The sequence below is a fragment of the Puntigrus tetrazona genome, chromosome 3, assembly GCF_018831695.1.
Source record: "Puntigrus tetrazona isolate hp1 chromosome 3, ASM1883169v1, whole genome shotgun sequence".
In the NCBI taxonomy this organism is placed as follows: domain Eukaryota; kingdom Metazoa; phylum Chordata; class Actinopteri; order Cypriniformes; family Cyprinidae; genus Puntigrus; species Puntigrus tetrazona.
Genome location: NC_056701.1, coordinates 28,588,983 through 28,607,107, shown reverse-complemented (window position 1 = coordinate 28,607,107; position 18,125 = coordinate 28,588,983). Strand labels below are relative to the sequence as shown.

Genomic DNA, 18,125 nt, shown 5'->3' with positions numbered 1-18,125 from the left:
GCTGGTGTACCGTAAGAGTTAAGAGGTAACATGAGAGAGCGATCCGCACGTGTGCTGGAGGATTATGGGACGCCGGCTCTGACATCACTCTGGTTTCAGCTGTGGACTCCGGAGGAACGAGAAGCGATTCTTTTCATTGATTCCACGTCGAATAACTGGTCTTGTGCATAAACCGCACCGGTCAAAAAAGTAAAACATTTCAAGCGTTTTTATTTCATGAAGAGACTTGAGGCTCGTTTTAAAAACGACTCGTTTAAATGATTCAGAGTCAACCCGTTTGCGCTTTCAGATTTAAAACCGTTACGTACAGCAAAACAGATCCAAAAATCCATAACAGACAATATTCAAAACAATAAAACACTAACAGGTCTCTCTCTTACTTAGTACGATTCATTCTGACTTTATTTATTTCAAACTAAACGTCTTAGTGATAAATAATCAGGTTTGAACTTGGAGATAAGTGTTTGCTTGCTCGATCCTTGACTATTTAACGTTAATTCTCTGACAGCTGTGGGGTTTTTGAAGCACGTTTGTCATAGCAACAGTTGCGAGGGAAACTGTGATCAGATTATTTTAGTTGTTTTCGATGATAACGACTGTAGTGGTCAGATTCACAGATCATGTCCGAAGTCTGATCTCAGAGAACGCTAGCTGGTGTGATAATATCTCTTTCATTACGTGAGAAGTGCTTTGAGCTGTGTCTTTTTGACTCACACAAAGATCAAGAATCAACGCGAGAATCTCAACAATGGTGCTAATCAATTCAAACCTATTTGTGAGCTTGTTTTGTGATAGCTTGTTATTCGTATGCATTCATATGCAGGTACCAGATGTCTTTGAGATCTGATCCCAATCATTTCGGTGTAATGATCTACACTTGCAACATTTCAAAACAGGACGGCACTTCAAAATGCGAACCCACTAAATCTAAATAATAGACTCCAGATGTGTTTTTGTGATAACTGCTTGACGATAAAATTATTATCTCACTAGGTTTTCTCAAGCGCTTTCATTCGAGGATGAATAGCTTTATTACCGTCAAGAAAACGCCTTAAACATATCAACATCTAAACCTAATAAGTCAGACTGCTTTGTAATAAGTAAAGATTTTTAGCACTCTGTGTTGCCATACATTTTACCATGTTTTGTTGCTTTTACAGTGTGGAAAATACACATAAGCTACGCAAGATGTTTGATCAAATTTTTTTATTTATACAAATTATCAATGATTAGTGTTCCCTTTGGTTGGGAGTTATTTGGTTTGAAGGGAAAAAAGATAACAGATAGGTTGCTTTTAGAAGGTTTTTTTTATTATATAGTCATTTTTTGTATTACTGCATTTGTTTTTGTGTTTATTCATGATCTTTTACAATGTTTACCGACTTCATCATTCAGCATGCAAATTGCAACAATGCTAACAATTAAATGTAATAAAATGTAATATTTTCATTGCATAGCCATTTTGTTTGTGCTACTACTGACACAAAACAGCAAATAAATTTGTTAATAAGAACAACAACTGTAAAACAAAGCATTTGCATAATTTATTGTGAGTGGGTAGCTGTACTAAGTCATGAGTCAATTCAACTTAAAATAGTTGTTAAATAACTGTTATGTACTTCAAGTTTTTAAGTAAATTCAACTTAGAATGTTATGCTTCAGTAAGACTTTTTTAGGTTGGCAGTAACCTTAAATTATTTGTCATTTGGTGTGAATTTAGCATTTTGAGGTTTTGCAATACACTCATATCATGCTTGAACATATATTTACCCTTAAGACAGATGTAACACAACCCTCTCATTACTGTTTGAAGTTGTGTTGAGAAAGTAATGTAATCGATAGCAGTCAAAGAGTGGATCGTTTTATGAGTTCATTAGTGATGTAGCAATCATTATCAGACAGTAGGCTTCTGGAATCAACATGTTTTTCACGTCATTTATTAGGGTCCATATGGAGTTGACTAGATATAATAGTGTTGCTCATTAAGCTTCAGAGAAGAGCTCGATTATTAAAGTGTCATTGTTTCTGGGGAAAGAGAGTTCATAGGTTCAATGTTTGAGGTGTAAAGATGTTTTCCTTAATGATGCTGTGATTCATTCTCAGATAATCGCTTCCAATTAAAGAGACTTTAAAATATTTCTTTACGATTGTGGATCAAAGGTTGAGTACCACAAAAGTGGAGAAGCTAGGGAAAAGTTGCCCACACACCATATATATATTTACAGTTCACAATCTCATGCAGCTAAATACACCTTACATATATCTCCAATAACATGCTACACACTCAAGAGGACTCAAAGACTGCATAATAGAGGTTAAACCACTACCTGTCCCTCCTTTCATTATTCTCGATGCATCAGAGATGAACAAGAAACCTGATGTAACAGCAAGCCAGGATTCACAGTCCAGCAGTAGATCTACGCGTGCAACAGAAACTCCATTTCTTAATAATTCAGACAAGGGCAATTGTGCTAGTGCTTTTGTGACTGAATGAAAAAGAAACATATAAAAGGATCTTTTCTAACAAAACACAGAATCGTTCTGAAGAATTCAACCTCAATGATATATATTCAGTATATTCTTGATCACTTATCGTGCTGCATTTAGAGGATAGAGTTGCCCTTCAAGATGGCTAACTTTGTCCTCCAACCAGGTCATGGGTTGGAGGACAAAGGAGCAAGAAAATTTGAGCGCCATTTGTTATTATCTGTTCAACTCAGTTGCTGTTTTACACAGCTGTCTTAATTTGCTCTCTGCATTAATAGCCATGTGTTTCGCTGAAGAGGTTGTGTTATGCTTAGTTTTGAATTGTCTTATTTAAAATAATGCTACAGTTAGATCTTAGATGTTGTCTTTAATGTTTCAGCTCAGAAGTCACCAGTGATTGTGGTGCCAGCAACCAATCAAATTCTCTGTAGCATTATTTTTCTCAAAAGATAATTGGCCAAAAAAAATGTCTTCATCCAGACATGAGCGCCCGTGAATAATGATGGCAGAAAGCAGTATCTATGAAATGCAAATTAATTCTTAAGATATTACAGACCGTGTTATCTCCTGTCTGGTGTTTATACATAAAAAGCCCTTTTCATACATCCCAATGAGGAGTATAATAACCATACAGGTCATGAATAGGCACAGATATCTGACAATATACAGCGATGATAATGCCTCTTCCCAGTGAATAATGCTAATCTGAGTCTAATAATCATCCACGACAAATGCATTCGTCTCACTGTGAGAACAGGCTTTCATCACACAGGACTGAATACATATCTGTTTCTGAAATCCTCCAGTTGAACAGCTAATGAGTCTCTCCTCTAATCAACAGAAAGATAACTGCGGCACATGAACAAACACAAGTCTTTCTGCAAAGCACTGTAAAACACGCTGCTTTTCCTGCCGTCGAGTTTTAAAGAGTCTATGCATCGACAAGCGGTTGTCTTCGAGAGTTGACATTTCTATTGAAACAGCAAGATGAACACGGAATTGTGAAACACTACCGTCCCTTATTTCTTTTTAAAGCCGAAAGTCTTTTTATCACATCCTGATTAAAACATGTTTGAATCGATGCCCTCAGGTTGCTGTTTTAAAGCACTGAAGCTGAAGACTAAGAGATCAGGCGGCTTTTATTCCCATAGCAATTAGAATGGTGAATCTGAAGAGGAACGACAGAAGACTGTCTCTGTGTGTTAATGTCATAATGTCATTTATTCACGATGGTCCTTTCAAACTCTGTAAACCATTTTCTCTCTGTAAATATAAAACTTGACCTGATTTGACTTGGCTAGAATATACGGCTACCTCTGAATGGCCATCCACAGAAAAAGATGCATTTTATGGGGCTAACAGGATTACTGTCATCCAAGAGAGTAGAGAGACATTTTATTAGACCAAAACGTTTTAGCAGAAGTTTAAAATTAACATGTAAATGACACGTGAACAGAATGTAATGTTTTATAACACTTAATAGGCACGTTCTCTGATTTTCATCCTGCAATTGGTTGAACTTGAGTTATTTTTTAAGTCTTCTAAGTCACTTCTAAGTGGAACAGATTTGAGGAAGCGGCAAAACTGAGTTAAATTTATTAGCATTTGTCGTGTGGAATAGATTTGATTGATGGACTCTGAAAACGGTTGTTGGGTTGCTGAAAAGTGCACAGACAAATTGGCCCAACTAGAGTTGGTAAAAGTGGGTGGGTCTAATACCAATGGTCTTCGCATACAATGTTCCCAACGCTCACGTACTTAAGGGTACAATTTCAAACAGTCATGAAAGTATCCTCTAATTATATAAACTTAAGTGACCTTTTATTTGATTATTATATTATCTGCAAGTGCATTATTTGATCTGAGTGTGCATTCAATATAATTAAGTGCACTTCTTTTCACGAGGATACACACCAGAAAAGGAGTCATCAATATCAATATTGACCTCAAAGACGTCAACTCTGGCATAAAACTTTTATGGGGACTTTAACAACACAGCCGGAAAACAAGACGTGGAATTTGTTTCACGTGATTTAGAAAGAAAAGAGGTAGATGCTGATTTTGGCATTTAAATGTCAGTGAAATGCTACTCTGCATTACTAAACCTGTGCTGCATCAGTTCCATGACTCAACCGCCCTCCAAGTCACATCTCACATTCAAATAATAACCCTTTCTGGACACTCAATTCATGAGAGCTGCATTTCAACAGTCACTAAGTGCTACAAAAAGTCAATCAAAACACCAAACTGTTTACTGAGCTGCTGTGAGTAATGCTATAACGCAAGCTGTTAAGCGTAGAACAGATACAGTTGATTGAAGCTGTTTGCGAAAAATTGACCTTGACTTCATAAATGGTCATTGTATAAAACCTTAGTCGCATTTTCCCTTTCATTTATATGTAATAAAGATGCACTAAAAGATGTCATGATGTCTGTTTATACTGATACAACATTGCTAAAGAAAAAGCTATAAGTCTTTAGCCTTGAAATGTGAATAAAATTGGATTTTTCAGAGGAAAAAAAGATTCAAACAATGAAGAAGTCCAGATGAACAGTTTCCAGTGTTGTTGCCCGCATAGAGGAAGCAAGACAAAAAAGAAATAATAATAAACCGCTACAGTGACTTACGGTTTCATTTGGTTTTTACTTCACATGATCTTCTTACCTACCCACACACATAGAACTGAAAGTAGTGAAAAACATTTAGACATTTCACAGCCACACTCTCTTCCCATTCTCAAATTCAAGCCTCGGGATGTAACGAGAAGAAAAAAAGAAAGTAGTCAGAGATCTTCCACCACTCGTGAAAAAGAAGCGCGCTTAACTGAATTAAATGAGCTGTTTCGAAACATTTATGTAAGTATTTCAAAGACAATAAAAGCAATTAAGAAAATACAGTACTAAATCCCTTCTCATTTAATTGTACCTATAATGCTGCTGTGTCCAGAAACATTACATTCAGTTTGGACTTTAGCATGTATTCATGGCTAGATGTGCTTAAAACAACTTTATTAACTTTTTAATATAAGTTTAAAGCTGTTTGTAGTGCAATATTTGACTGATCTCTGTATGTGTGTTCATCGCTGAAAGCATCACGTTAATATAGAACACTGATTAAACTGCCTGTGCTTTGAATTGTTTTTAATACATTTTAATATCAAGTCCTTTTTAAAAGCATTCTTAAGTGTAATTTTATTTTCTACGAGAGACACCAGCAGACACAAGGCACGACGGTGTACAAACATGCCAAACAAATGAACCAAGACAACAAAGCATGTTTAAACACTACAGCAGTGTTTGAAAGTGGAGTAATTGATTTAATCAATGCGCAGCTTGATAATTACAGACGCTGACGAGACAAACAAACAGCGCTCGTGAATCTGCATGAGGCGCTTCAGCTGATTGACTGTAATCATGTATGAATGTCATGAGGATAAACCCGCCGAGAAATGACGAAGGATAATGAGAAGAAATCTGAGCACACTTATAACACTAGAGCGGTTTTATTTAGCTCTTCTCCACCCATGATGCTCTGGGCTCACGCCCCAACTCTGCCACGGAGCAGGTTGTTCTTAACATGCCCCATGGGTGGCTGCCGTCTGTTTCCTCAGTGTTGCTTTCTTTAGCCTGACTAATGAGATAAGCACATGCTCTAATAATATTAATAATTCAAAGAAGAATTTGTTAAATGTGCTCCATTTTAAACCACCCATGGAAGTGTAGTTATTGACTGATGCCTGGACTCATCTGAAGCACATTACTGTATCTGAACGTGACGTCTAATTACGTTTGTATATTACTTGCAATAATTGACTGTTTTGTCTATAAAAACATGGTAATAGCACGACACATGTTGGTCCTCATTTTGTTAGAGATGTTCTGTATCTTTTCGTGACCCGAGGGAATGTGTGCGATATTTCTGAGCTCACACTTATTAGCGAACAGGAAGGAACAAGTCAGAACGTTCGAAATGCAAGTGTGTTTTCCGATGCCTCGAGAGAGCTCGCAAATCTCAGGATCACTGAAAAGAGATTCCTACAGCATCCAGGCATAAGAAGTGTTGTGTTTCGCACATGCTGAGCTCTGTGTTAAAAACGGAGATGTTTGTGTCTCTTTTAGTCAACCCACTCGATAGACCTACCCAAGCCCATAAGAAAATATAGAACAACAAACACACGTACGCACATTTCTGCACACCGCAATATGTTGCCAATGTTACTATATCACGGTGCGCTCTAAAAAAACGCTAAGTTGTTTTATTTAGTCAATTGTTAAGCCTGTTTGTTACTTGTTATGGGTTATTTTTACAGTGTTGGGTAGTTTTTGTGTAACCCAGCTGTTGGGTTAGTGGCTGGATCAATCTCACTGGCCATTGAAACTACACACACCTCCACTCTCTCTCACGAAATAACCTAGCTTTTCGGTTTACAGTCGGAGTCCACAGCACTGCCGATTTGGTGGATTTTGTCTGAAAAAATTTAGATTCAGATGTTTGGAAATTAACAGCAATTTGGGATAAAAATTGTACGACTGCAAAATGGTTTTATATAACCACTTGCTTGAATTTTAAGATAAAATATCGATCTGAAGACAATATTATTCGTATTTGCTCTTTTACCAATCAAACAAGTTCCAAACAAATGCACAATATTTTGAACTAATTGGCAAAGGTGACTCACTCATATAGTCAGTCACATTCCCCATTCCTTAAAATAAAGTGCAACCAAAAATAATATTATAATAATAACACCAATAATAATAAATTCAAAATTAGCTACTGACACTGTCTTGCAAATCAGATGCATACTTACAACCTAAGAGCTGGACGAAATGTTCTACGTAAATACTTAAATGCCATTTCACATGCTACACTGCAAAGACAGATTTTGCTGATACTGATTTAATTTGATTGGTGAAAATACAGTACACTTTGTACCAATATTCAATAACTGCATAACTGGTAAGAACATAGTTACAACACTAATATGAATACAGTGTTGCAACAGATTTGAAATTTTAGATTTGGAAGGATATGAGCATCAGTAAACAATGCCAGAATTTTAGATCATCGGATATAATCGTGGATAATTATTGTAGATCTATGTTCTGTTGGCTTGTTGATTAATGGCTGTTGTGATTTTTAACCATGATTGACGCAAAGCTGAGAGAAGCTATTTACACACACACACACACACACACACACAGTACAGCACGGCAGGATCTGGCATACACACAGATACAGATCGTCCTCTGGGTCTATGTTATTGTCGCTGCAGTGTGAGGGTGGCACTTCTGTTTATGTAACTCCTCTGAGCTTCACCTCCCCCTCTAAAACACCTCCAAATAGACTATTCCCACATTACAACACAAACATACAACAACACCAAAACTCATTCTGTTCAAACAACACACCGAATCAAGCTTTATTTAAGAAATATTTATTTCTAAGGATATATTTATCTTTTATTGCAGTAAGACATGCCAGTAAACACCCTCTCCAAAACGTGCATTTCCTAAAGGAAACAGCAGTGCCTGCAGGGCAGGAAAAGAGCAGTGTTAAAGCTGTTAGGTTTAGGCTTCAGTTCTGTGTAAATTAAATGCTGCTTCAGACCTACTTTGCTGTTGTCAACAAGCTGTGGGCTGTGTAAGAGAATCAGCAGGAGATCTGGAGTGTTATTGTAAACTTTACAAATGACAGACTTTGTGGTTAAATGGAAATGAGAACCATATACACATTCAAAAGGAAATGGATATATACTTCCATGGAGTAGTGGCTAAAACAAAAAGTGAAGCTAAAAAATTGCTGAAATCATCTGGATGCAGTCAGATTTACTGAAAAGAAACTCACATCTTTTTTTCCGAGCAATGGATGAGGAGTTCAGTCCCGGCTTAAGGAATTATAGAGGTTTAAAACACTGTGTCAGAATCTTCTGGTGGGTTTGTGTGAGTAGATTTAGGCTCATCAGTGCGTCAGTCTGTTTCTGATGATGTCAATGAGCTGTGACTCTGAGATAACACTCAGAGCATGTGGCTCTGATGAAATCACTGTGATCATGACCTCCATCTGTCTGTATGAGGATGCTGTGACCAAAACCTTTAGCAGAACTATAAAACGCAATACAGTGCCAGAACAAATGTTCAAAAATTCGACCATTTGGGGGTACAAGAGCTTGTCACTGAGGCAGTACCCTCAAAGGGACACCTTTGTACCTTCTTTAACCCTGAAGGTCGAGAAACACCAAGCCTCGCCAACCGGAGAAACCCAGAAACATAAAACGTAAAAACTACAGTTTGCTGACAATTTTGAATATCAGTAATTAGAACTTGCTTGGGTAAGATCACGTAACATTAGAACTGTCTTCTGTTTGTGCTGCCTTCATTTATTATTCATTTTCATCACGTTCACTTTCACTTCTCTGGCACAGGCTCATTTGCAAAACTAGGCATCCAACCCGAGTTCTGATGGTGAATGCTCAATCTGGCTGACTTGAGCCTGATGAAACCCAATGGAACACACCAAACCGACAAGTTGCTCGCTGGCATGCCCAACAAGAGCCAATGGCCAATAGTCATCTTGGTACGTCCCGGCCTGGAAGAACACATACTTTAGAGTAGCATGTATCTTAGTTTGTGTTCTTATGGTACTATTACGAACCCTTTAGAGGTAAAGAAGGTACAAAGGTATCCCTTTGAGGGTACTGCCCCAGTGACAAACTGTTGTACCCTTAAAGGTAAAATTTTAGATACAGAGTAGCAACGGGTAAACACTTTTTTTAAAATAATAACTGCACAAAGTGTGAAACTGTCCACAGCATAAGCTCATTGGAAAACATGCCTCTACATTTTTGCAAAACTCCAAAACATATGAATAGTTCACTGCGGTGTCCAGCTGAAATGAACACTAGGGGCAGTAAAATAAACACTTAAGGCTTAAGATTTATAAAAATAATTATAATTTGCACAGATTCGTACGACAGATTCATACATATTTTAGAAGTTCTGACAAATACATATGAATCTGTACAATTTCAAACTCCTTTGAAAACTTCGGCAGAGGTTTGTAGATTTATGCTACATTTATAAATGACAAGCTGTTATTGCTGAAGGCACAATCTTGACTGTAGGATGTCTTTTGGACTGAACTGGAGGGTCTGGAGAATTTCAGACCATGAATATTTGGCTCGGCTCATCACATGTCGTGCGACACACTAGGACCATCGTTTATTCAACCAGCTGAGATAATGCATTAGTCTGACCTTTAGTCTGGAGTTAACGCTACAGGCCTTACACAGTACATGAAACAAAGAGAAATAAAAGCAGTGCAGACACTGTCCTCCCACGAACCATCAAGACCCTTAATGAGGAGCATGCATAACCCACGCAATTACACATCTGCATATCACACTGCTGTGAAAGACTCATCTCAAAAAAAAAAAAAAATAACGTGCTATAATGTAGTATAAAATATTTGCCTTGGTTTAATAAATACAAGCAAACGAGACTGGTTCATGCCTACTCCCTGAAGTTGTATAAGTCAGATATTTAGACTTGCAAATGCTTTTCAGGTCCGTGTGCAGATACAACAACTGAGCAGTTCATGGATGTGCTGTCAGAGGATGGAACTACATAAGAGCTGGCTAACAGAGCTGGTCTCACATCTGTGTAAAGTCTCCTTTAAAATGAGAGGCCAGAGCTCCATCTGTACGCGAGCAATGAGGTGGGGAGAGAATAAAGGGTACTTGTGAAATCGCATTGCTCTTTGTCACGTCAATTAAACCGCTCCGCTTCACTGAGGAGAGCGATCGCGTAACTATGACTTCACAGCTGAGAAAAAGCAAAAGTTCAGAGTTAATGACACGCTGAGAAAAGTGCAGTATTCCGGATTGCGATAATTAGACTATAGGATCCTACTTTATCTTCCGATTTATGCAAGCAGTGTTGAACAGTACCTCAGAGGTAGTCAAAACAGCTTATCTTTTCTAGTAATAGAGGTATTACAGGCAGTAATCTTTAGGCATCTCATGATTTGATTTTGTTTCAGGGAATCACATTTACAGATAAGCATCAAGACATCAAATTTTATGCAACTGTATAGTAGTGCAGCTCTCTGATGAGTGATTACGTAATATCTCAACTGGCTATATCAAAGGCAAATTGCAATTTTTACTATCACACGGTTCTATATATTAAGTGAGATTTCACTGCTTGATTAGTTATATTATCTGAGAAAGTAAACTCTGTCATTGTCCGGATCTAATCTGACTATAAGGCTTGAAGATATTTAGATATTTCAGTAAAGATAGTTAATAAAAATACAATTGCTTGTAATTTTTGTTTTTTTATTAATTCATCATTGTATCTTGAAGTTGTTCCAAAACTGTATGAATCTCTTTTTTCTGTTGATCACAAAATTTTATTATGGGGAATATTTAAGAGCAGTTTAAAAAGAACAAATCCAATAAATACTATAAACGTAAATCACTCCTGTCAACTGTATGGTTACCAATTTTCTTCAAAATGTAAAAAAGCGCAATATAAATAAAACTGACTTGACTTTGTTGGCATCAAAAAGGCGATACTAAAACATGTTTGCTTTCATGCAGATAATATGAATAAATCAAAGCAGTGTACAGTATGTATGTGGATTCATTGAGTATGCTGTTTATGCTTTTATCTGAACGCATTGTTGAATAAAGTAATTAAACATGTTTTCTTTGTGCACAAAAACATTCTTGTAGCTTTGTATAGTTACGGTTATGTCAAGTGGATTATTGGGTGATTTCTGGGTGAACTATACCTTTAAAAACGACTGCTAGCGGCAGCAGGGTGTTCAGAGAGATAGCATGATGTATGATTTATCGTATTGTGCATGTTGTTATTTTAAGCAGCCTATAAAAGAACACTATGTAACCAGATGCATGAGAGATTGTGTGTGTTTAAAGCGCTCGTGTATAAACAGTTCGCGCTAATGACTTGAAAGATGCTCAACGTCCAGCCCCAGTGGAGTCCAGTAATGAATATATCAATATGTTCGGAGGCTCTGGAGGCAGAAAGACACAGAAAACCACTGGGGACTTGACAGATCATTTGTTCCAATTTAATCCACATGTGGAAATCAAAGCCTCATATGAAACGCTGCGACCGTTAGATGCGGAAACACACTGATCTGATTGTGACGCACAATGCTGTGGACCTGTTTGAAGCCCACCTCAGACAGATCCTTTAAAAAGGAACAAATTTACAATATTTTTGGCACAATAACATGTTTGCCAAAGGAATAAACAAAGATGTATTTACTGTACACACACACACACACACACACACACACACACACACACACACATATATATATATATATATATATATATATATATATATTGCAACTGCAATTTGGTTGAGATTAATAGGAATGCTCAATGAAAAACATGAATTCTGAGAATTTTGATTTATCTGTTTTTGCAAATGAACTCATCATATATATACACACACATACATTAAAAGAATAGTTGACTGCAAAAATTATCTTCATGCCATCGTAGATGAGTCTCTTTTACATCAAAACAGATTTAGTGAAAAGCAGCATTCAGTGGGCCTCAAAAAATGTACAGTTAAATTAAAGAAGTTGTCCTTGCCATATCTACACACTTCATATCTTCATAGCAACCATATGAAGTTAAAAACCACTCAGTAAAGTAGTTTTATTGTGTTTTGCACAGTAACATGCTCCAAAAAAGTAAGACAGAAGTCTAAGGTGACAGTCTCATAAACAGTCATGGCCAAAGTCAGTTCATTGAAAAAAATAAAAGGAAAGTTATTACGCCTACTAAGTTCCTACGTAAGAGCGTATGCTCAAAAAATTCGACACAATGGAATAAAAAACACTCATCAGCCACCCACGACACCCTAGCAGAGCCGGCAGGTTCTTGCACATGCAACTTGCTCACATTTTCTTCCCGAAATGAAGGTGGCACAGAAATAGCGCTGCAGCTTTAAATGAGAATGGAGATGGTTTATCTGAGTGTCTTCAGGGTTCGAGCATCAGCTAAGGGAAGACGAAGCACGAGGCGACAGAGAAAGAGATGTGAAATGAGCATTTTTCAGGTGAAAGCCCATGATAGCAGGGCTGGATGGATGCAGCTTTAGGGTCGTGATGGAGCACATGCTCACACCAGGAGGAGAAGAGCTTATGAGATCTGCAGCTCTGACCCACTCACACGCAATCACAAACACACAGAGTCTCCAACCTCTCCAAGAAACAGAGAGATGTTTGTCAAAATGCCCATGTTGCTGGTTGATCATCACATCAAACTGACTTCCACTCTTCTTTTCCTCAAAGCATTTTCTTTGATGCTTCTGTTTTAGTCTTCTCCTTACACAAAGCCAAAATGCATCCTCAGAGTAACTCAGAAATACAATCTCGAAATGAGATCTGGGTTTTTTTTAAGCTTCAATGTTTCAACCAAATAGTTCACCGACTAGTTCACCCAACAATTTTAATTACGACATATTTTACTTTTTATCCTGGCTCTTCCAAGCTTGGTAATGCTGGTGGATGGTGACCATGATTTTGAAGCTCCTTAAATTGGCTATATCTACAAGCACTGTGTTGGAAAACTAACCTATACACGCCTTTGGCGGGTTTTCGCATGTCCTCGGAAGCAGATGGATGGGTTTTTGTAAGAAAAATATTTTTTAGTTTTAAAATTTGAATCTAAAGAACTACTTTCGAGAACGGCCATATGCATGTTCCCCAAAGCACGTCTTGGCTGGCTTGACTTCGACGTATGACGTGAACAGTGTCACGTATGTATCACGAGAAAGTCACACAACTTCTGAAATGACATGGGATGAATGAAAGATGACCGTTTTAATTCTAGAGTGAAATATCAATCAACAATTCAAGGAAAAGGAAAAAGTATAAATTATACACAATTGTACTATTGATAAAGGTAAAGGTACTTCCCGTTTAAATGGCAAAAGTCAAACAGATACGATTGTGTTGTTAAAGGAATAATTCACCGAAAAATAAAAAAATGCCCCCATATTCTATCCTCCCCAAAGCCATCCTGGATACATTTAAAAAAAAACTGACTGTTCGCCTGAAAGACGAAAATCATATACACCTAGGATGGCTTTGGGGTGACTAAAATATGGGGTAATTTTCATTTTTGGGTGAACTGTTCCTTTAATTCCTCCCGCTGTCACGATAAGAATACTTCCTTTATTTGTACATACAATCTTGGCTACAAAACAGCCACAACAAGCATGTAAACCTCATAAGCTATCTCCTGATGTGGTTTAGAGGCTAATGCGAGGCTAATCTAGTCATCGGTTAAAAGAAAACACATAGCTAGCTTTGTGTGGGTTTTTCTGGATGTATGAGTAAGCAGCACTCAGGGGACATGCAGGGGCCAAAAGGTCATATTTGACCACTACTTGCCCCCAGGGCGCATCTACGGCAAACCGCAAGCAGCTGTCCTCACAGCACACACACAAACACAGACGCACACATCCCCACAGGGCAGGAGGGGGAGAGAGAGAGAGGAGAAGACGGTTTTTGCTCAGCATTATGCTGAATTTTTAGCGAACGCAACAGTTTTAAAGTAAGCACACCTTCACGGAACAACTTGAATAGGCGCGGGTCTTAACAAACACAGCTCTTTAACAAAGAACATGATTGCAGCGCGAGCGAGTGCGTGCGAGGGAGAGGAATGCAAGCGTTTACTCACATCTGTGTCAGGCCCCTTGTCGGCCCCTGGACAGGAGAAGGAAACGAACTCATGGCACCTTTTGTGGACCACAAAACAGCACACTGTGGAAAAGCATAAAAAAAAATGTTTCATATTCAAATCAATTATCAAACCAATACATGCACCAAAACTGAACGAAAGTAGACATTAGTGCTGGGCGATATCGCCCACCCTTTATAGACAAACTGAATAAAATAAACTACAGCATTAAATGAAATTCATTTAAACCACAGTTGGATTAACTAAAGCGAGGTGGCTCTGATTATTGCGATTTTATTTTAGCAAAATGTATTTTACAGAAAAACAAAATCTGATAGTCATGTCTTTGGACAACTAGCTCATCAAATATATACCCACACACATAAAATGATTAATTATTGTATTATGGTAATACGTTCCACAACCCAGAGAATAAGCAGTCTGAAGAATGAATGGATGGATGGTTTTATGCAATATCTCCTGATTAGCAATTCATAAACACATTTTAAAAACATCCTTTACAGTTTAATAATGGATACAGCCATATTTATTCCGACTCTCTTTCAGATGAACCATTGCTCTGAGAGTCCTAAAGGAGACACAAATGCTGCGTTGTATTTACAGAATAGCTCCCATGAGCAAATGCTTTCCAAAATCAAACAATTTCCCCATCAATCTGTGAGCTCTAGCCTACTGCTGCTTCGGGGGAAATCAATTCCAAGGTTTCTGTACCTGAGCTACATTTAATCAATAGTGGTTTTGTTTCAGAGCTAACTTACAGTGCTGCGCATTAGAGAAAAATAGGAATCATGTCACGACTGAATTCAATACCCTGTCTCGCATCGCATTATCATAAATTGTGCACTATTATTACATCTCGAAACATAAGAAATAAGGCATTTTGTAACACTTTAGTACAGGATCAATTCTCACTAATAAGTTGCTCATTATCATGCCTATTATAATATACACGCTATTTATTAGTGCCTTCTTTTAGTAAAAAGTCGTACTTTATGGTTTGTTAATAGCAATAATTGGACAGGCGAAAGAGTATATGCTTTAGAAAAAAATGCATAGATATATTAATAAATTTTAATTAAATATTAATCAAATATTGTTACAAATATAATAAATCAATGAATGTTACTGCCCGTACTGAGTGAAACTGTATATTTCTCATGAGATAAAGTCAAGTAGAAATATAAACAGGCCTCACGGGTTGCTGGAAGGTTCTCTCGTGCCGATCTGCCGTATTGTACACGGCGGAGAGTGGAGATTTGTTTAAATGTCACCAGCATCAAGTACATTATCGGCACAAATGCCTCCCACAAACAGCAGAGAGCTGGGAATGACTCCAATCTAATCGAAGCCCCTGTCAACAGCTCCATGCAAGCACCACCCTTCAATTTATATTGCTCTACAGTCGTTTATAGTGTTGAGTGTGGCGTCTCATCCAGTTACATCATCCTGACACATGTGACAGACTGAGTGCGAACGATGACAACGATGAGACATGTATTAATGAATGAAGTGATGTGAAAACATGCCGCATGCTGACTATGATTCACTTACGAGACAAATGCATTATAGTGTGTTGCTGATTCGACCCAATTGACCCTTCAGAAATACTTTAGTTACTACTTCCATGCCCGACATTGCATGACGCTCTCAAACAGGCAGTGAAAAATACATTGCAGGGCAAAGAAAACACACCCTGTCAGACAAAACAAGAGTTAATTTTATAAACAGTCTCAGCTTACCAGTGAATCTGTCAATTGACCCAATGAAGGAATCCAATAGTGGCTGAAGGTTTCCAGTCTTTTTAATTCATTTTAATTCCTAATAGGACTCCAATTTATTACGACCACAAATTTAGACTGAAATAATGGAAATGGTTGTTGTCAGGTAAAGTCTTTACTTTATGTTTTACTCGTTCATTAGAATCGCCATTTTTACGCTGACCTCAAGGTCACAAATATGCCAGTCTGATAAGATTTTTGAGATTTTTGGCTATGTGTGTGTATGATGCTGTATAAGATAACATACAAAGACACATACAAAAACTTCATGCTGTCTGATTTATAAGCTGTTTTCCGATTATTATCCTTGTGGGTTATAGTGAAGAAAATACTGTTTTGACTGGTAACATAAGCTAAACTTTAGTGAGCTATTTCAGCCTGCATCTTCTGCTATCTTTCTGGCAACATCATAACAAAAATAAACTCCATAAGTTGATTTGGAACATTGTACTAAACACAGACAAAATGCATACTCAACAATATACTTCTTTAAACTCCACTCATGGGTCATTTTGTAATGGGCTTTGTTTGTTCAATGTTATCTGTTACACGTACAATTTGTTATCTCTCATAAGAACAAATAAACAATTCTGTAGGTAAATTCATAATTTATGTTCTCATAAACATAATGCATAACTGGATGATTATTATGATTTTATTACTCAGAATATGTTAAAAATTGTATAGGTTAATGTGTTCAGTCATTTAACACTGTTGAATTAATGTTTTAATGAACGGATTGAGAATGAGAGTCAGTAAAGTCCCATTGCCAGTTTTAAAAGAGAATGAAGTTAGCGTATTGCTAAGCTGTTAGGAAAATGGCTAAATTACAAACAAAACACACATTTACACACATAGTCATTTTCAATTGGATTAAACTGTTGCTAATAGCACTGAATTGCACTGGGATGAGTAGCTATAGTGATGAAGCTTTCTTCAAGTCCTGTGTTTAATTTAGACCAAAAGAAAGAATCTTAGAAAACCAGATAATGTTTCTTCCTACCTTCCTGTTTGATGCCTTTGCTGCCTAAAAATGCTGACTAGGAAGGCAATTCACAAGTTTTTCGAAGAGCCAGATGCTCGAACAGCTTGTCCACAGCCAGATGTAAATACGGTATAACCAAAAGCCAATAACACACAGTATTGTTGAGAGATAACATTGATTGATTGAACGGGCAAAAGTGTGTTTATTTGGGACGCCGCAGTTTGTGTCGAGCTGCGTTTTCTGTAAATTCCCAATGAGTTCATTACTGCTGTCAACTTACGTCCTCCAAAACTCAGCCACCCACCCAGCTTCCTCTTCCTGACACTCCACTGACACTGTCCAAACACAGGAAGACAATCACTAAGACATCTTTAGCAAGTCTCAGGGTTGAGTCTTAATTTAGAGGCACTGTGATTATCTTGTTTGTTCACTAAAATTGGAATATGATGCTGGAGATACCGAAGGGCTTTAATACCGAAAAATTCTGTTGCAATTCAGAAACCTGCTCAATTGCTTGGGAGAAACCATTACATTTCCTGTTGGAAACCATCAGCAGGTTCATTCAAATGCCATCTTAAGCTCAAATATGCAAATACAAGCAGGAGACTAGTGAGTTCATTTGTAAGACCACCTAATTCATTTGTACTGCATCCCAGATGCGCAGGTGTGAATCAGTCCTCTTCACGGCATGCATACAGCTGCATTTTTGACACTAAGGGATGTAGATGTCAAACAGCTGCATGATTCTGGAGCCAATTCTGGAGCCAGCCGCTTGGTTAATTGTTAAAAGATTGCGATCTTGAATCAATCACACACGCAATCTTATTTGTATATAAGGGTTATTCGCCTATTGGGTTATTGCCTACTTTTTAGTATTTGTGGTTATGTGGTTAGCATCTTGGGAACCATCCAGTACAACATCTGTCCATTGAGTGAGTCAGGAATCTTCAGTCTTTCAACTAAAGGAACCGTGAGAGGGACAACCCATATATGCCTTCTCACCCTGTGTTCTCTGGCAACAACTCTGTCTCCAAGCGAAAGCAATGAGACAGGGACTTCAGACTTCTCTCATAATTGCTTCTGAAGTCTTATTAAACATGCCTCTGGAAAAAAAGTTTGTCATCT

At 37.6% G+C, this 18,125-nt stretch overlaps 1 protein-coding gene across 8 annotated transcripts in view; it reads right to left on the bottom strand.

The window, feature by feature from the left end:
• Nucleotides 1-14,304, bottom strand: part of LOC122334878 (protein kinase C alpha type-like) — a 57,847-nt gene extending 43,543 nt beyond the window's left edge. For 4 of the 8 annotated variants that reach the window (XM_043232783.1, XM_043232794.1, XM_043232788.1 and 1 more), the window contains exon 1: nt 14,217-14,299. The gene's annotated coding sequence lies outside the window, so the exon portion shown is untranslated. Of the gene's footprint in view, nt 1-14,216 lie in introns of all 8 variants that reach the window. The other 4 variants (XR_006248835.1, XM_043232770.1, XM_043232773.1 and 1 more) reach the window with 2 other exon arrangements.
• Nucleotides 14,305-18,125: the final 3,821 nt, after the last annotated feature.